Source organism: Emys orbicularis, chromosome 5, assembly GCF_028017835.1.
Source record: "Emys orbicularis isolate rEmyOrb1 chromosome 5, rEmyOrb1.hap1, whole genome shotgun sequence".
Lineage (NCBI taxonomy): Eukaryota > Metazoa > Chordata > Testudines > Emydidae > Emys > Emys orbicularis.
Window position 1 is genome coordinate 39,710,168 of NC_088687.1, and position 21,600 is coordinate 39,731,767.

At 40.8% G+C, this 21,600-nt stretch overlaps 1 pseudogene; it reads right to left on the reverse strand.

Annotated features, from left to right (window-relative positions):
* The window catches only part of LOC135879646 (bifunctional heparan sulfate N-deacetylase/N-sulfotransferase 4-like), a 56,697-nt pseudogene that overhangs the window by 4,542 nt on the left and 30,555 nt on the right, over positions 1-21,600 (reverse strand).

Below are 21,600 nucleotides of genomic sequence, written 5' to 3' on the forward strand. Positions count from 1 at the left end.
ACACATTTTCTTCATGTTACAGGGTCGTTATGGGAGGGCAGGTCACCAACAAGACAGTCTTCATTACATTGTGGTTCATGGTGTGGAAGTTTGAGAACCCCTGTGATGACTAATTTAGATATGAATCTGAACTGAGATATGTTGACCAAAAAAATAATATACTGGACTTCATACGTAAGGGCTGAATACCAAGGACTTTCTGTAGCCTTGTTTGTTAGTAGAGGTTTTCCAAGCTCTCATTCCTCTGTTTAGAATTCTATATTTGTTTAAAAGTACAGTTGCAGCTAGAAAGAGCTAGTCCTGCAATACCTGCCAGGGAGGATCCTTCTGCGCCGTGAAGAGCTCAAAGTATTTGTGAGTCAGCTGAACTGAGGCAAAGTTTGCAGTTTCAGGTTGGTCCAGCTCTGAAGAACATTGACCAGATTCACAAAGATGTACAAACCCAGGTGTTCATTCCCATAGTTGGACAAATGGGTCATGAAGATTCTGATTTGCATAACAAATACAAATTTGAACTAGATTTTTTGTCTTAATTTCTGCATTTTTTAACATCAACTTTCTGGAAAAAATAATTAGATTCTTAACACAAATATAATTCAAGTACATTGTCGTAAAATAAATGTTACAATATTGCATTGATCGCATCAGTGAGACATCACTCAAAGTCTTATACTTATGATTTAGCTAACATTTCTGCCTTTCGCTGGCAGTGTTGTTCACGCCACTAATTACAATATGTGAAATCATCTCATTGAAACAGCTAATGAAATTACCTGAAAGAGCTTTTATTTTCTAACACATGAATCTGGAGGCAGCAGAGGTACTGTATGCATGGGTTTCGATACTGAGTTTCTTTTCATAAAGTTCTCTCTGCAAAACTATTTAACATTCCTTATCCATACACTGCAAGTTGTTATTACTCTGACCAGAAAAAAATACTTCCTAAACCCCCCTTTGCATTTTTGGGCGAGAAGCAGAACAATTTTGATTTTATCACCACCCAAACATAACCAACTAATATCCACTGTGGGCACATCACTGAGGCCAGCCTGAGGATGTTGGCAGCACTCAGTGTGATAATTATTTAAGATGCATCATAAACTGAGGTACTCAGATACCTCAATTATGAGAATGATATAAACACAGAGATAGATAGATAGATGGATAAATAAAATTTAACTGATGCACTTGATCTGAAGAGTGCGTGTAGATGTTCATTTCCCCTATTTCCTAGCCTCCGTAGAACTTAGGAAACAATGAAGAAAAGAGATTGTAAATAGTTTGACTTTATTACAAAAATATATATAAATAATTCATGAGTATTGTTACCCTCTTCTTCCAACAATAGCATCCCTCTTCTGACACCGCTATCACCTGTTGTAATAATTGGGCCTACAAATTTACCTTAATAGTGAGCTCAACTATGGACAGTGATTAAACATTCATAAAATGTTACAACAACTTATAACAAGAAATGTTGCTGGGGAAATGTGCAAAAAAGAGAGGGATTGGATTAGTCCAAACCAAATGGCCTATTAATAGCATTCAAGGACTGTACTAAGATCATGCCTGGTAAACCAGAAAGTTAACTACTCAAAATTGGTGTGTCCAAAATTAGGCCTAATTGATGGAAAAAATGAGGGGATGGGCTATTCCACCTATCACTCCTTTTGGGGGTTCTTAAGAAAAGTCTCGGGGCGGGAAAGCTGACTACCATGACACGGGCGGACTGAAAGACAAAAGAAAGGGAAGGAGTTAGCTTCACCATCATGGCTGCTGCCACACCACCATCTCCAGACCCCAAACCTTCTTCAGTCTAGTTCTGAGAGATGTCCTGACCAGACCAGGCCAGAGAGAGGGAGTCCGATGACACTACCACCTCCACTGGCTCTGATTAAATCCTGACCACCACCTGGGACATGAAACTTTATCTCCCTTTGCCCATGAGTCCTTTCCTTTCCCTGCCTTATTTCTTCTGTTTCCTATTCTTCTCTTTTTTCTCTCTGTCTAATAAGAGTCTGGCATAGCTGGTCATGGTTGCATATTTTGCGACACTCCTGTAAGCCTGTGACCAGAGCGCCAACTAAAAACAATGCCCTAAACAACCTGCTGGTGGTAAAGGTTTGTCAAGTCTTGGGGAGGGTGGTATGACCACATATTGTGACTGAGTTTTTTTTCCAGTAGCAAGGTTGCAAGTGAAAGTCAATGCCAGAGACAGAAGCTGCATTTTCTATCTTTGCTGTTCTTTTCTTTCCCCTTTTGTGGGTGTTTGTTTTGTCTTGTCTTTTAGGAAATGGGATTGAAATTTAAAAACAACTACTCCAGCCCATTGCAACTAACTTTTTCCTCTTTTTACCATCTAAGAAGAGTGTCAGGCAAGGTTTCTTTCTTTCTTTCTTTCTACAGCTAAAGAGAAAGGCGATAAGGGATGTTGTTAAAATGAAAGCTTCTCTTAATACCTTACACTTCAAAGGCGTTAACTGTTTTTCCTTTTCCCCCCAGTATCTTAAAAGGATTTTTAATTATATGTTTGCCATGATACTAAGCAGGCTGCGGGCTCTGTATACCAAGCCCTGAACCTTGTTTAAGCTTGGACAGTTGCAGGGTCATATTAACACTTTTGACTCTTTAGGTCCATATAGGACAAATTAATACAAACCACCCCTTTGTCACATGGTAGCAAATGTTGGGAGAAGTCTGCTTCCCAGTAAAAGAGAAATCAGTGATGCAGAGTCTGGGTATATTTTAAGTGAAACTTGCTGTATTTACACATAGACTCCTGGACAAATTCTGAATTTTTTCATCTGGCCACAATATTTCAGTTTTTAATTAAAAATCAGAACTTTCCATGGAAATATTCAATGAAACAACCAAAAAATTGTTTTTGTCAAAATGTTCTGTGGAAACAACCCCCAATTTTATGACCAACTCTACTTATTCATTTTCTATTCTGCTTTTCTTTATTTTTTCCAGTAAAGACATATCAAGGAACAATTTAGGAGCTTGTAGCTTTTAGGGATATTTGTTGATTTGAGGTAATGTTTTCAAAAATGCCCGAGTGACTTAGAAGTCCAAGTCATATTTGAAAGTGATTTACCCACTTAGGAGCCATTGAATTTCACTGAGATGCATGCTTCTGATTGCCGAAATTACTTCTGAAAATGGAATTCAGGCTGCTTAGTCACTTACGTGCTTTTAAAATACTTACACTTTTTCTCCCTCCTTATTTATTAATGAGACTACTTGCCCTGGTGTTTTCTCCTTCCTCTCTTCCACTATCCCCAATATATCTGTTAAAGTCCTTATTCTTCTGACTCTCATTAGGCCCTGATTCTGCAAAGATGTTTGCAGCACTGAGGCCTTAGCATTAATCACTGAGAACAGCTGCATTTAGTGAGTTAGAACAGAAGGAAATAAATAAAACTTGTATGTCAGTAGAGTACCTAATGTAACATTTTGTATGTCAAGTGGAAAAGTAAAAACAACCTTTCTCCATCTATCTCAAAGTAGACTTATTTTGTGTGTGTGTAATATTTTCCACTTTATTAAAGCTTACTAACACATACTAAGATACATAGCATTTATATATCCATTTACAGGCTTAACACATTTCATAAATAATGACTCATTCCTGTTGGATGATATAGGATCGGATAGTCCCACTTTTCCCTTTGATATGTGCTTTGCCCACTTTAATGGCATAACCATGACCCCAGTTCCAACCAGCAACTCTTCTATCACAAGATATTCCTTCCTGTGTTTCTGCCTGTACAAAACCAAGCTGAATCTCACCCAACATATTTTCAATGGGATTTCATAACTGTAACAGTATTCACAATTTTTTTTTCTAAGCCCTCTGACCCAGATAATTTTGCCTTCCACTGAAGACTTGAGAAGTATGCAAAATTACTTGCAAAATCAGGATTACAGTGGAAAACAGTTGCTGTCTCAGTTGACCTTTTATGATGAATACATTACAAACAAACATCTTACCAAACATCCAGTCTCCTGAGGCATTTTTTCAGTCATTACTCTAGGCCCTTGTAAAAAAAATTTTGTGCACAACGAAAATGAAGAGGCAACATTATTCAACCCCTTTTAAATAAAGCTAGTCTTCCTCATAGAGACCATTTAAAAAAAAATCTTGCAAAAGTGGAGGCATTGAGAATGTACAAAATGGGAAAAGGGAGGAGAAAGGAGAGATAGGAAAATGCCTTAACTCCAGACAGACTTCTTCTCAAAAAACTTTTGTAATCTTGGGACCGGGGATGGGATTGACTATATTGGGTTCCATCAGCATTTACCATTTGCAGGAGAGAATTCTACTTCTCATTGATTTTTTTTTTATGGTATTACCAGTCATAATTTCATAGAGATGAGCTGTTCCTGAAAAGTGTTCCCCAAAGCACCAGATCTCAAGAGGCTTTTCCTCAAGTTGAAGAATGATCATCTTTTTTTCTGTCTTTTTTCCTCCCAGCCATTGCAATAGAAATTCTCTCTGAATTCTCATGTTTGAATTCTCCTGTGGCTCTCTTTGGTTTCTTGATATAATGTCTATAATGGTAAGTAGGTACATGATTTGATCACATTTATAATGTCTAAGCAGAATACAGTCCAGACCAGTAATACATATACTTGGTGCTTTAAAAGGCTCCAACTTCACAATGCTGAAAACAATTATGAGCCAAATTGGGCTTATTAAACTGAAAAATGTTAATGATAATTGGGAATTGCTTAAGAGCACTTGTCTAGATGCCAAAAAAACAAAAAACTATCAAGAGATAGGGCCATATTAAAACTCAACCTGGTTTAGAGTGGAAGTGAAGACAGCTATAAAAATAATTTATAACAAATGAAAGAAAGAGGAAGTTGATAGTAATGAATATAATCAGAATCTAAGAACTGTAGTAAAGTGATAAGGGAGCTAAGGGACACAAGGATAAATCTGTTACCAGCAGAATTAAGGACAGTAAGAAGGAGATTTTTAAGTATGTTAGGAACAAAAAGAATCCTGATAATAATATTTGCCCATTACTTGATGGAAATGGTAGTATTATAAATCAGGATGCAGGAAAGGCAGAAGTGTTCAACATATATTTCTACATATGTTCTCTATTGGGGAGTGGGAGAATAGATGAGGTAGTCTCATCATATAACCTCTTTTGATTCAACTAATATCCCATGAGGATGTTAAATGGAAGTCACTAGACATTTTTAAATCAGTAAGTCCAGATAACTACCATCCAAGAATTTGAAAAGAGCTGGCTGATGAGATCTCCGGACCATTAATGTTGATTTTTCAGTAAGTCTTGGAACATGAGGGAGCTTCTAGAAGACTGTAAAAAAGCTAGTTTTGTGCCAATATTTAAAAAATGTAAAAGAAATGACTCAGGCCTGTCAGTCTGACAATGATCCCAAGCATGAGAATGGAGCAGTTGATATGGGAATAGATTAATTTTAATAAAGAATTAAAGGAGGATAATTAATACCAAGCAACACGGGTTTATGGAAAAAAAAGCTTGTCAAATTGACTTGATACCTTTTTTGATGTAAGGAAAACTTTGGTTGATAAACGTAATACTGTTGATATAATATACTTAGACTGTTGTAAAGAATTTAATTTGGTATCTTAATCTATCTCTGACTAGAACAGTATAAAATTAATATTGCACACATTAAATGGATTAAAAGCTGGCTAACTGATAGGTCTTAAAATATAACTGTAAACAGGGAATCATGGTTCTAGTGGGGTCCTGCAGGGCAAAGTTCTTGGCTCTACGCTACTTAACATGTTTTTCAATAACCTGGAAGAAAACAATAATCACTGATAAAGTATGCAGATGGCACAAAAATTGGGAAAGCGGTAAATAATGATGAGGACAGATCACTAATACAGTGCGATCTTTTGAATTACTTGAGTACAAGCAAAAAAAAATGGGTTTAATATGGCTAAATGTAAATGTATACATCTAGAAACAAAGCATATAGGCCATATTCTCAGGATGGCGGACTCTGTCCTGGGTAGCAGTGACTCTGAAAAACATTTGAAGCTCATCGGGGATACTCAGCTGAATAGGAGTATCCAGTACGCCTTATTTCCAGTCTGAATTTGTCTAGCTTTAGCTTCAGTCCCTGGATCATGATATAACTTTTTCACCTAGATTGAAAGGCCCATTATCAAATATTTGTTCCCCATGTAGGTACTTATAGATTCTAATCACATCACCCCTTATCCTTCTCTTTGTTAAGATAAATAGATTGAGCTTTTTATGTCCATCACTATAAGGCACATTTTCTAATCCTTTAATCGTTCTTAAGGCTCTTATCTCAACCCTCTCCAGTTTATCAACATCCTTCTTGAATTGAGGGCATCAGAACTGGACGCAGTATTCTAGCATTGGTTGCACCAGTGCCAAATATAGAGGTAAAATATCCTTTCTACTCCTATATGAGATTTCCCTGTTTATGCAGCCCAGGATCACATTAGCTATTTTGCCCAAAACATCACACTAGGAGCTCATGTTCAGCTAATTATCCACAACAACCCTCAAATCTTTTTCAGAATCTTACTAAAAGTGAATGAGACCCTTTAGGGTTTTTTTGTTTTGTTTTTTGTTTTTGAAAGTCTTCCCTTGCATTGCTAATTTCCCCAAACCCTTCTCAGAAAACAGTGTATGGGGGGGGGGGGGGGAGGGAAGAGGGATGTTTAAAAAAATGAAGAATATAGTAATCAGCATTTAATGAAAGTCAACAATTGCCCAAGGACACCAAAGAATTATTTGAAATATCAGTTATCTCCCGATTCTAGGTAAAGTGAAGTAACTTAGAATGGCATTGGGGAAGATTGGCGTGCGTGTGTGTGTGTGTGTGTGTGTGTGTGTGTGTGTGTGTGTGTGTGTGTGTAAAATAACATTTTGGATGACAATTTATTATGGAGAAATAAACACCTAAGCTAGGTCATAATTCAGAAAATCATTGAAGCATGTGCTTAAACATCTTTCCTCAATGGGGATGCTTACCTTAATCAGGGCCTTAGGGCCACAAAATTTGCAGGCAAAAACAATGGCAGTGGCAGTACATAATTGTTTGCAATTGTGATTTTTCATGAATGCTTGTCTTCCCCATGCAACAGCTTATTTGAGAAACTCAGATAATCTCCCTCATCTATATATGCACTTTTTGTAGGTACAATAAAGCACCTCTTTAAAAAAAAAATGTGCCTGTAGGTGTATAACAATAATTGTATGATAAAATATTGCCTAAACTGATTAGTTAAATTGTAGCTCTCAAGTAACTGAGTCTGGTGCCTCTTACTCTCCATACTACTCAGCCTGCAGGAATAAAAATACATTCACTTTACATTATTAAGAAGTTTTATTAAACTAATTAATCTCTGAACAAAGGCACATGTGAATCAAAAATATCCCTAGTTTCTGTACCCAGTCCTACCACCTTGTGGCACCTTAGAGACTAACAAATTTATTTGGGCATAAGCTTTCGTGGGCTAGAACCCACTTCATCAGATGTATGAAGTAAAAGAGACAGGAGCAGGTATAAATACATGACAGGATGTGGGGTGCTTTACCAAGTGTTATATCTACCAATGTGATATATGCCATCATGTGCCAGCAATGCCCCTCTACCATGTACATTGGCCAAACTGGACAGTCTCTATGCAAAAGAATAAATGGACACAAATCTGACATCAGGAATCATAACATTCAAAAACCAGTAGGAGAATACTTCAATCTCTCTGGTCACTCAATAACAGACCTCAAAGTGGCAATTCTTCAAGAAAAACATTTCAAAAGCAGACTCCAATGTGAAGCTGCAGAACTGGAATTAATTTGCAAACTAGATACCATCAGATTAGGCCTGACTAAAGACTGAGGCTACGTCTTCACTACGGGGGGGGGGCTCGATTTAAGATATGCAAATTCAGCTACGCGAATAGCGTAGCTGAATTCGACGTATCGCAGCCGACTTACCCCGCTGTAGGGACGGTGGCAAAATCGACCTCTGCGGCTTCCCGTCGACGGCGCTTACTCCCACCTTCGCTGGTGGAGTAAGAGCGTTGATTCGGGGATCGATTGTCGCGTCTCAACGGGACACGATAAATCGATCCCTGAGAGGTCGATTTCTACCCGCCGATTCAGGCGGGTAGTGTAGACCTAGCCTGAGAGTGGCTGGGTCATTACAAAACCTAAACTTAATTTCCGCAATACTAATTTCTCCCTACTGTTACTCACACCTTCTTGTCAACTGTCTGTAATGGGCCACTCTCTTACCACTTCAAAAGTTATTTCTCCTCCCTTGGTATCCTGCTATTAATTGATTTATCTCATTAGACTGACTTAACACTTGGTAAAGCACCCCACATTCTTTCATGTATTTATACTCCTGTATACTCCTGTGCTCCTGTATCTTTTACTTCATACATTTGATGAACTGGGTTCTAGCCCACAAAAGCTTATGCCCAAATAAATTTGTTAGTCTCTAAGGTGCCACAAGGACTCCTAGTTTTTTATGCCATAACAGCCAGTCTCTGGAAAACAAACAAAGTCAAAGACTTTATAAAAAAGATTAAAGCAACTCACTGATTATGTAAAACTGTCACCAAAGGACCTAGTTGTAACTGAATACATTTGACATCAGGCACTCTCCCTTGGGTAAATTTGCTACAAAGAATCATAGCAGAACTTCAAAAAACACATCAACCAAAAGTCAGTTACAAATTCCCAAAGTAGTGATTAACCAAAAATTGTTACTTGAGATTGAAAGAAGTAGTTACTGTGTACACTGACCTTTACCCTGGCATACATTTTAAAGAAGGTACCACTTACTGTATGAAGTATGTGACACATGGCCAGAAAGGTGTAAGCATCCTGCAGGATAATTGACCCAGATTCAACCTTTAGGGACATATTGGTAGATAACGTTTGTATTTTTTTTATGTTTACATATATATTGTTAGAGGTTAACAATGTAATCAAACAGTCCCTGTCTATGCTGTATTTTGTTAATTCAGAGATCAAAAGGAAATCTTAACATTTAAATGAACTGTAAACATAGTAATATTACTGTATTCATCTCTCTTTGAAACTTATAGCAAATCACCTGTGAATGATGGAAAAAACAGGTAATTGCCAAATCCCTGTAGCTAATTACTGGTGATGCTTAGGAAATAGGTCTACTTCAAAGTCTCCACGATTGCCTATTGTTCGCCAAAGGACTCCAAGCTATCAAGAGAAGGCCTGGAACTGTATAAAAAACACCTGGGTCCTGATCCTTTTTATCTCAGATCTGCTTGATGCTTCATGCAGGGGAAGCTTAAGTCTTAAAACTGAGATCTCCAGTCCCACCTGGATCACCCTGAATATGGACATTGGACTATAATCTATGTACTAATTCTGAAAGAACTCCTTGCAACTACAAAGCTCACCATCTCTACTATGAATCTGATCTCGGAACTGTATTCATGTCTGTATGTATATTGATCTTTTAACCAATTCTCTCTCTTTTCTTTTCTTAATAAATTTTAGTTTAGTTAATAAGAATTGGCTGTAACCGTGTATTTGGGTAAGATCTGGAATATTCATTATCCTGGGAATAATCCTTTGGGATTGGTAGAACTTTCTTAAATGATGAATAAGATTTTCAGTAATCCTCATCATATTTGACTTGTCTGGGTGTCTGGGTGGAGGCCTACAGCTAGGTTACTTTAAGGGAACTGTGTTATTGGCTTCTGGGTAACCAGTAAAGTATTATAGAAGCTGTTTTGTGCTGTCTTGGTAAATCTAAGTATTGGAATATCCACCAGCTTTGGGGATTGTCTACCCCATCCTTTGCAGTTCACCCTAATTGAGTAAATTTAGTGTGGCTCCTTCTGACCCCAGTCACAACATCATAAGTATATGAAGCTTTATAATTGTAATAATCCATAACAGCCACTTCACAGTGGAACAGCATTGAGTGGTAAGGCATCAAGAATAAAAGAAAGGCCAGATCCTCAGTTGGTATACAGAGAATCTCCTGTTTACACCAACTGAAGTGTTAATAAAGGATTAGATAAACACATGCAAAGGAATAAGGCAAGGGAAAATTTAAGTGAAATGTAGGGGGATTATTTTAATCATCTATGAAGTGTCTTCTAGCCCTAATCTCTCATATATACTGGCTTGATTTTTAAAGTCATTTTGCCTTAACAAATTCAAAAAATCACTGATTATATTAATTGCAGATATTTTTCCCCACAGTATTAGGGATGTGGGTGAGATCCTTGGCTGCTTTAGTGAAGTAATAAAGATATGCCCGTTTATACCTGCTGAGGATCTGGGACTCTTCATAAGTGATTTTACTTAACTTGGTTTCTGAAAATCTCTGTTTATGTTAATATACCGCAATGAGTATATACTAAAATACTAGGAGGAAGTACAAAACAGTGAGCCTGATTCTGTGCTCTCTTATAACAATTTTATAAGAGAGCACTGGGGTAACTTAACTGACTTCATTAGGTTACTCCTGATTTAGGGCCAGGTATGACACATCCTGCATGACCACACATGGGAATAAGCAGACATTAGGCATTCTCTTGCTCCCCTACATCATGGCAGAGGAAAGTAGCTTCCCCAGGGATGCTACTCCCCCCCTCCTGCATAGGTGGGTGGGTGGAGAACTGGAAGAGCCTTGATTCCACTCCTCCCAACTCCAATATACCAGTCACCAGAGATGAGCTGGAACCCAGGGGAAATAATATGTATCAGGTGATATAGGTGTAGGGAAGACCACCTTCCCTCTTCCCCACTCCCCAGAGCAAGGGCTGGAACCCCTTTGAGTTGGCATCTGGTTCTCCACTTGCTTCTGTGGCAACGTAGCTACCCACTGTGCCTTGCTCAGAGCTGGTGGCAAAGCTGTAAACCAGTGTAACAGAGCAGAATCAGACCCACTGATTTGGCACCTATATATGGTAAAATAGCAAACTTCAAAATGCCTTTATAAGTGGGTGTTGTTTAAAAAAAACCACATGCTCCTATTATGATATTTCTCTGGAAAAAATTATTTTAATTTAAACAAAATGAGCAATTTTGAGGATAATTAAGTAATATAGCTAATAAAAATCAAATGCAATTTTAAGCTACAGTGAGCTGAATAAAATATTGCACAGGAGCTTGCATTTTTATTAAATTAATCAATCTTTTGTAATGACTTATTGAATATCTTGGGTATTCTGCACATGATAAAAATGGATCCCATGGTTATATTGTTATATGCTTTAGCAACCTCTTCTAATAGAAGTACTTCACTGACAAAGAATTATTCTTTCACCTCCCTCCTTAACCACTTCTTGAATATTGCAGCACATGTGATTTATGGCTGGAAACTATTTAACTGATTTAACACATTGCTCTGAAGAGAATATCAACATTTATATTTTTCCTTACATACAATACTACCCACCAATAGAACAACTTCTCTATGCACATAAACAATTTGCTTTGTATGAGCTTTTTCCTGGTATCATGATGCAGACAATATTCCCATTTTAAATAGGTACCCTAAAAGTACATCTTGTTTCATACATTAAGACAATAAGACAAATTCTGCTCTCACGTACATAAGTACAACTTTCCCTTAAAGATTAATGTGGCCAAGTATATGCATTACACAGGGGTCAATTCTCATTTTGGTAACAAGCCAGAAAAATATTTTCCTCCTTGTTCATTGTTAAGCATAGGAATTGAGTTACTTGAAGTTTTTGTATGCATGTATCAGTTACTACAATGTAATTTCATTGCCTTCAAGTTCTTCAAACCCATTGGGCACCACAAGTGAAACTAGGAGCAGAATTTGAAAATGACGCTGTGTGTATAGTGTAACTGAGGGCATGATTTTGCCTGCAGCAGTTATATTACCACCATGAGTAGAGAGAGGCAAGAATGAGTCCTAGTCACCACTGATAAGAGAGATATTGGGGGCCTCTCTTACAGACCTCTCCATTTTTTCCCCCTCCTGGAACAGGCCACTGGAATCCCCTTCCCTCTCACAGTGGGCCTGCCATCAGAGGAGTGAGCATAGTAGTGCCTCTGTGACAGCAGCATTAAGTAGGAGATGGCATGTTCATGACAAATAATCCTCTCACCAGTTTAAGTCACTGTCAGGGAAAGACCAGTTATATACTGCTCTCCCATTTGCCCACAGGGAGCCTGAAGTCAAGGAACTGGCTCTGCCTGGTCCTGCCCCAAATATCTGCTATAGCACTTCACTGATTGCTGCTTCACTAAACTAGAGGACTTGAAAATTTTCTGTCAATGTGGATTTGCATGTGTATGGTTTAGTGACATATAAATTAGTCATGCTCTACCCTATATATATACACCAATAGCCATGCCATAATGGAGATTAAGGACATCTTGACCCATACTCTTCCAATAAAATTGTATTAATATTGTGCAAAATTAGACAGATCAATGACAATGTATTGCATTGGTATATTTCATACATATAATGTCAAAGTATTTAATGTGCTACAATATAAAAAGGAGAAAGATTACATTATAATTCATACTCTCCTGTTTTATTGACACTTAAAATATAATATGACAGTAAGTAAAAGCTTGCAAGAAGCAATGTGTCTAATGTAAACACAAACGCTGGCGGGAGGAGACTATTATGCAGTCAGAGTTTTAAATTAACTTAAACCACTCAGAAATGAGACTGACACGATAAAAAGCCCAAAAAGCTGGGGCAATATTGTTGAGTTTCAATATTTCTCTTTTCCCAAACTGTCACATATATTTTTTCTTATGAATAAAGGTTACTGTCACATTTTTTTTTCTCTTATGAGTACAAGCTAAACAATTGAAAGGCTAAATATCTGTGCATTTAGTTGCTTGCTTATACTAAACTGAAATAAATTTGGGTATATCTTGCTATTTTGGGCAAACCAATAACTTTGACTTTCATTACCCCAAGAAATAAAAGTAGTTAGTAACACCATTAGCTAATAATTTAACTTGAAAACTTACCATTTCCAAGAAAACAAAAAGGAAGGGATATGAGAGGTTTCCTAATCTAAAACAAGGATATAAAATGCATTTACACTGAAGACCATTAGGCACTGCACCATGACAAACTGCACTGCAGGAAATAGGATACTAGTTTATATCATAATGCATTTCATTCCAGCAATATACTGAGAAAATTCCACAGCTGCTTAGTACTCCAATAGGGAACATTCATTATAACGGTATTCCACCTCCTGCAAAATGCAATTATTTTTCTATTGGTGCACTGACCTTTACAAGCCTGTCCTACTATGTGAGAAGGACCCTTTTAATCTATAGGATCTAGATTTTGTTCTTAAACTCTCTGGGCCTGATTCCCCTTTGACTTCAGTCAAGTCTCCCCTGATCTGTGTTGATGTAAATGAAAACAGAAATCAGGCTATATGTAATATGTCTCTCTTACCCTTCTATCCATCAGTCTCTCCTGTATGGTATTACTAGATCACCTCACATAAAAATGTCCAGGTGTTTGGTTTTTTTGTTCTGTGTTTGTGCAGCTCCTAGCACAGTGGTCCATGACTGGAGGTCCTAGGTGCTATGGTTTGATACAAGTATAACAATGCATGCGGGTTCTTGCTTTCTGCCCCCAAGCTTTGTACCTTTCATGTGCTGTTTTTATTTGGGGTTTTGTTGTTACTGTATCTGCTTATGAAAGTGGGGAAGCTGACCTAAAATGTCTGAAATTATCCTCTTTTCAGTGTCACATATGCAAACTAAATTAGTTCATCAGAAAGCAAGGCAGTCTGAGTTATTTGTAAATGCTTGAACCAACTGAACTAGAATGTACTGACCAATTTAACAAACCTTTGAAGATGTAATTCATAGTTTAACCCTTTCAGACTGCCACTGGATTAAAACATGATTTATCTAACCTTTAAACAATACATTACTGAATGTACAAATCTGAAGGTGTGTTCACAGCCAGGGTTGGCGCAACCCATTAGGCGACCAAGGCGGTAGCCTAGGGCGCTACAATTTGGGGGGCGGCGACCGTGGCGGTATTTCGATGGTGGGACCTTCCACTGCCTCTGTGCGGGGTGGCATTTTGGGGTGGGACCTTCCACCGCCTAGGGCAGCAGAAAAGCTGGCGGCGCTCCTGTTCACAGCCCTTACTCAGCTGCATAGGGAAGTAAGAAGGCAAAAGTTCCCCTTTAATTCCTCTGCTCAGTCCTGTTCAAATTGTGACTGGCTTTGGGGAGGAGAACAGGCACAACTCATCTGACATTCCCCAAATATGAGTAAGTGGGCAGGGAGAGAGGGGAGCAGGGTGTAGAATGGGAACTGCCCTGGCTGGGTGCACAGAGAAGTGGACAGCTGCAGAGAGGAAGCAGAGGAATAAACTAAGCTACTAAAAGGACTGATGGAATTTACTGTTCTAGCAGGACAATAAGAAAGCAGGGAGGAACTGTGACTCTGAGTCACAATTTGTTTTCTAGCCTGCTCCTGGGGCAGCACAGCTAATTGCTGCCTGTTACTTTGAATTATGATTTATCATGTGGCCTTGTGCTTAATCCTATTTCTCCTAAATTGGACTCTTGATAATGGTCCTCTCTGGTAGACACCATACCTAATAAAACATTTGTGCAGCGCATTTAAGGGGAGATGTCCTTTCTGTGCATATGCTATAGTGCCCATCATACAATAGGTGGAAACTCTGGTTTGGATCATTAATAAAGTGTGCTCCAGAATGAGACTCCCCCTTCCTCCTCCTAGTCCCCCATGGCCTTCTTAAACTATTGTGCCCTGAACTGGCAGAATGGCTACAAAACTCACTGTGTGACAGGCTTTTCCCATGTATGTGGCTTCTAGTAGGAAGGCCAGCATATTGCCATAATGGATTAGCTCATTTGGTTTAGATTATTACACTTGACGAGCACTGTATAAATCCTTTAAGTTACTGCTTTAATCTTTGATATTTCAGGTGGCATTTAATCGCCTTCAGAAAAAAATGAAAACTGTTGCAGCTCTGTTTCCTTCATTCTTTGTTAACACAAGCCTGGTTGTCATAATGGCTTAGCAGTATTGTCATTCAGGAGATCCTGCATTTTGTCTTTCAGTCCCTTCTCTGGCGGGAAATGGGTGTGTTATGGAAGTTTATAAAGCACTTTGGGAACCTCTAAGTTGAATATAAATACAAACTAATATTTGTATTTTGTATTTGTAATGTTTGTACTTTTTGCTGAAACTATGTGACCTTATTGAATTCCTCCTCTCCTTTCCCCTGTGCAACCCTAATTGCTGGTTTATCCCCTATTACTGAATGTACACAGATCCACTTGTATTTCTGCAGCGGCTAGCAGATTTCATCATCTCACCTGAGTGTTCCTGAGTAAATATCAAGTTTCCCTCAGCTCCCAGTTTAAATAACACCCCTAAATATACTTGATTCACTGCCCTTGAAAAGCAATTTGCTTGCCATTGTATCATCCTCACATTCTGAGAGATGCTTGGGCCAGGTGCACAGATGACTTAACTTTGATATCATTCACTGGTACGCTACACCATATGTGGCATTTTTAACTGCCATTAATAATTATTACTGAGATAAATAAATTTGAAATACTTACTGGGTTAAGAACAATTGGAAAGAAAAGTTCCCCTCCCTGAATGCTTCTGTCTAGTTCTTTTGGACCACCAATTCTTTGTGGATATTGTATGTGTGAACAGATCACAAGTTTGTTAGGGAAGTACCTGAAGAAATACCAATGAAAATCTATAAATGCATGTAAATTTAGGACTGAATCAGTCTACAAACAACACCTCTAATTTCCCCAGGAGTCTCCCCTGGAGTTTTTAAAAAATGGATAATCAGGATTTAAAAGTCATTATGGGTAGTTCAATAGTTAAGCACATTTGGACTGGATTCACCTTTTGAGGTACAAAAGTATAAATTGCAACCTCCTGAACCCACAAGGGCAGCTGTACCAGTGGGGACTCCCAAATGTGGAGAACAGGTTGCAGTGCTGCCAACTTCATGGGGGTCCAACCAGGGTGCAGCATTTTTAATTTATGTCTGAGCCACCACATGAGGCTACCTAGAGTATGTACTAATCACTATCACTTGTGCATACCCATCTCCATACCATGCCAGGCAGCTTGCACTAACTGTCAATGGAAGGCAGACTTAGTTTCCTTCAGTGGAATGAATCATGTCCATTTGTATATAACAAGGTTAGTTTAAAAATGGCTATTTCCCATACTGTATGTGAACGGAATTAGTGGCAAAGATAGAGCAAAGGGAGAAGAACTGCACAACCATCCCATAATATTAATGATTCAGGAAAATGCTGAAGAGGTAATGAAAACGTTCTAATTAAGAAAAAAATGGCAACATGTGAAAAAACTATATACATATGTAGAGATAATTAACCATGATGCCATTGTGGATAAAACCTTGTCTGTGCTGTTCTGGTTTCAGATACGGATACTCCTCTGTACTGGTGACTTTGATACCCCAAACTTTCTTCCAGGTCTTGTAAAGCTGAACGTGTACAGGGTAGACTCAAAGTCATGTGGAGCAACTGTATAGCAAATGTCAGTCAGAATACCATGTTCCTGAAATATACAGCAAACTAACATTCAGTTAGCTGAACTCTTTCAAGCTCCCTTGTTTGCTTCCATTATCAGCTGGCTCTGGGAAAATCTTTGCTCAACAGTTACAGTTCTTGACAGAACCAAGGGCTCCAGGAATCCCTGAGAGCTATAAGATCCACATGTCAGCCCTCTATACAACCCCAGACTTCTTCACTCTTTCTAAGTCAGCCTCAAAATGTCCATTTCCTCTCCTCTGGGTTTATATATATATTTTTTATTTGTGCCACACTCTAACTGCAATGTTCCCAAGTGCTGTTTTGCAAAGGTCAGATAATGATTAGAACTAATCAAAACATTAGCTGTGTTGTCATTGGAATTTGTGAGCTATAGAATTTTCTAGATGACAAGCCAGAACAAGAGACTATAGTTTGATATATAAAACCAAACTCCCAGCAACCCCACAGCAGGGCCAGATTCTCAGCTGCTTCCAGACTCTCCTGGGTGCTGCAGCCTAAATGAGCTTTTAAGACAGGTGATGATTCCCCAATTCTCTGTTGGCTCCAGCTTTGGATGTAAGGCCTGGTCTACACTATGAGTTTAGGTCGAATTTAGCAGTGTTAAATCGAATTAACCCTGCACCCGCCACACAACGAAGCCATTTACTCCGATATAAAGGGCTCTTAAAATCGATTTCTGTACTCCTCCCCGACGAGGGGAGTAGCGCCGAAATCGACATTGCCATTTCGAATTAGGGTTAGTGTGGCTGCAATTCAACGGTATTGGCCTCCGGGAGCTATCCCACAGTGCACCAGTGTGACCACTCTGGACAGCAATCTGAAGTCGGATGCACTGGCCAGGTAGACAGGAAAAGCCCGGCAAACTTTTGAATTTCATTTCCTGTTTGCCCAGCGTGGATAGTGCAGGTGACCACGCAGAGCTCATCAGCACAGGTAACCATGCAGGCTGAGAATGGAAAAAGAGCACCAGCATGGACAGTACGGGAGGAACTGGATCTGATCGCTATATGGGGAGAGGATTCTGTGCTAGCAGAACTACGTTCCAAAAGACGAAATGCCAAAACATTTGAAAAAAATCTCCAAGGGCATGATGGAGAGAGGCCACAATAGGAACTCACTACAGTGCCGCGTGAAAGTTAAGGAGCTCAGACAAGCCTACCAGAAAACCAAAGAAGCAAATGGAAGGTCTGGGTCAGAGCCGCAGACATGCCGCTTCTACGCTGATCTGCATGCAATTCTAGGGGAGGCCGCCACCACTACCCCACCTCTGACCGTGAATTCTGAGGAGGGGGTAATCTCAGCCATGCCTGAGGATTCTACAGATGGGGAAGATGAGGAGGAGCTTGCGAAGAGCACACAGCTCTCCGTTCTCCCCAACAGCCAGGATCTTTTTCTCAGCCTGACTAAAGTACCCTCCCAACCCTCCCAAGGCAGTATCCCAGACAATGAGGCCATGGAAGGGACCTCTGGTGAGCGTACCTTTGTAAATATAAAACATGGTTTAGAAGCAAGCGTTTTTTAATGATTAATTTGCACTGAGGACGTGGGATGCATTCACGGACAGTACAGCTACTGGAAAACTCTGTTAACGTGTCTGGGGATGGAGCAGAAATCCTCCAGGGACATCTCCATGAAGCTCTCCTGGAGGTACTCCAAAAGCCTTTCCAGAAGGTTTCTAGGCAGTGCAGCCTTATTCCGTCCTCCATGGTAGGACACTTGACCACGCCATGCTAGTATCAAGTAATCTGGTATCATTGCATGACAAAGCCTGGCAGCGTATGGTCCTGGTGTTTGCTGGCATTCAAGCAACATCCGTTCTTTATCTCGCTGTGTTATCCTCAGGAGAGTGATATCATTCATGGTAACCTGGTTGAAATACGTGAATTTAATTAAGGGGACAGAGGTGGCTGTTCCTACTGGGCTGTTTGCCTGTGGCTGAAAAGAAATCCTTCCCTGCACTTAGCCAAGCGGGGGTGGGGGAGTTGGAGATCATTGGTGCTGAGCTTTTCGCACTTGGCTGGCAGGGATCTTCCCTGATACCAGCCACGTGGTGGGGGGAGGGATAAAGCGATCATCCCAGAGAATTAGATGGGAGGGGGGTTAGTTTGGTTTCTGCTGCTGCACGTTAACAGGAAAACCACAGCACTCAATGGGCTTTGCTTGGTATGTGGGAAAGGAGGGAGCTGCTTTTACGAAGGCTGCAGAAGCCGAAAGAATGGCTTACCATGGCCGCATGCAAGCCAAATTCTGTTGCCCGGACCTGCGTCTGTGATCTCTAACACCAAAGCCGCATGCACTCAATATTAAGATGCAAAATGCGACCTTGTACCGAAATCACATGTGCTATGTAATGTGAATAGTGTTGTTCACTGTGAAAGAGTATAAGCATTGTTCTGTAAAATGTATCTTTTTAAATACTTCTCTCCCTTTTTTTCCCCTCCCTCCCGCAGCTGCAAATTTTTCAAGTCTCCCTCCTCCATCCCAAAGGCTATCTCAGATAAGGCGGCGAAAAAAACGGACACGAGATTAAATGTTCTCTGAAATCATGGAATCGACCCACAATGAAAGAGCTCATCTGAATGAGTGGAAGGACACGGTATCAAAGTACAGGAAAGATGCCAGTGAACGTGAGGACAGGAGGGACCAACGTGAGGACATGAGGGACCAACGTGAGGAGAGGAGAGACGCTCGAGATGAGAGGTGGCGGGATGCAACACTGGGGCTGCTGCGTGAGCAAACGGACATGCTCCGGCATCTGGTGGAGCTTCAGGAATGGCAGCAGGATCACAGAGTGCCGCTACAGCCCCTGTATAACTGCCCTCCCCCCACCCCAAGTTCCATAGCCTCCTCACCCAGATGTGTAAGAACGCGGGAGGGAAGGGGGGGCTCCGTGCACCCTCCCACTCCACTCCAGTGGACAGCCCAAGCAAAAGGCTGTCATTATTTTGAACTTTTTTAGTGGCTTTTTCCTTCCTCCTCCCAAACCCCACCCGGGCTACCTTGTCAGTTCTCTCCCTCTTTTTATAATCAATTAATAAAGAATACATGATTTTTAAATGATAGTGACTTTATTTCCTTTGAAAGCAAGCTGTGATCGAAGGGTGAGGGTGGGTTGCTTACAGAGAATGAGTCAATTAAGGGGGGGAGGGGTTCATCAAGGAGAAACAAACAGAACTTTCACACCATAGCCTGGCCAGTCACAAAACTGGTTTTCAAAGCTTCTCTGATGCGCAGCGCTTCCTGGTGTGCTCTTCTAATCGCCCTGGTGTCTGGCTGCACGTAATCAGCGGCCAGGCAATTTGCCTCAGCCTCCCACTCCGCCATAAAGGTCTCCCCCTTACTCTCACAGAGATTGTGGAGCACACAGCAAGCAGCAATAACAATGGGAATATTGGTTTGGCTGAGGTCTGAGCGAGTCAGTAAAGTGCACCAGCGACCCTTTAAACATCCAAATGCACATTCTACCACCATTCTGCACTTGCTCAGCCTGTAGTTGAACAGCTCCTGACTACTGTCCAGGCTGCCTGTGTATGGCTTCATGAGCCATGGCATTAAGGGGTAGGCTGGGTCCCCAAGGATAACTATAGGCATTTCAACATCCCCAACGGTTATTTTCTGGTCTGGGAAGTAAATCCCTTGCTGCAGCCGTTTAAACAGATTAGTGTTCCTGAAGACGCGAGCGTCATGAACCCTTCCCGGCCATCCCACGTTAATGTTGGTGAAACGTCCCTTGTCATCCACCAGTGCTTGCAGCATCATTGAAAAGTACCCCTTGCGGTTTATGTACTGGCTGCCCTGGTGCTCCGGTGCCAAGATAGGGATATGGGTTCAATCTATTGCCCCATCACAGTTAGGGATCCCATTGCAGCAAAGCCATCCACTATGACCTGCACATTTCCCAGAGTCACTACCTTTCGTAGCAGCAGCTCAGTGATTGCTTTGGCTACTTGCATCACAGCAGCCCCCACAGTAGATTTGCCCACTCCAAATTGATTCCCGACTGACCGGTAGCTGTCTGGCATTGCAAGCTTCCACAGGGCTATCACCACTCGCTTCTCAACTGTGAGGGCTGCTCTCATCTTGGTATTCTGGCACTTCAGGGCAGGGGAAAGCAAGTCACAAAGTTCCATGAAAATGCCCTTACACATGCGAAAGTTTCGCAGCCACTGGGAATCGTCCCACACCTGGAATACTATGCGGTCCCACCAGTCTGTGCTTGTTTCCTGGGCCCAGAATTGGCGTTCCACGGCTAGAACCTGCCCCATTAACAACATGATCTCCAAAGTGCCGGGGCCCGCGGTTTGAGAGAATTCTGTGTCCATGTCCTCATCACTCTCGTCGCCGCGCTGCCGTTGCCCCCTCCTCCTCGCCTTGTTTTTCAGGTACTGGTTCAGCATAAACTGCACGATAATGCGCGAGGTGTTTACAATGCTCATGACTGCTGTCTTGAGCTGAGCGGGCTCCATGCTTGCCGTGGTATGGCGTCTGCAGTGTTCACCCAGGAAAAAAGGCGCGAAACGGTTGTCTGCCGTTGCTTTCATGGAGGGAGGGGTGAGGCTGTACCCAGAACCACCAGCGACAATGTTTTTTGCCCCCATCACGCATTGGGATCTCAACCCAGAATTCCAATGGGCGGGGGAGACTGCAGGAGCTATGGGATAGCTACCCACAGTGCAATGCTCCGGAAATCGACACTAGCCTCGGTACATGGACGCACACTGCCAAATTAATGTGCTTTGTGTGGCCGCATGCACTCGACTTTATACAATCGGTTGCCAAAAATCGAATTCTGTAAATTCGGAGTAATCCCGTAGTGTAGACATACCCTAAATTAGGAAAGCCTTGGGATTGCTCCCAATTGTGGCAGCTTGCTATTATCCCAAGGGACCATCAGCACCACATCCCCCCGACCCCCCAGCTCTGACACACCCCTTCTTCAGGCAGCTGTGAGGAGGAAAATATAGAGCCTGCTCTACACTCATTGG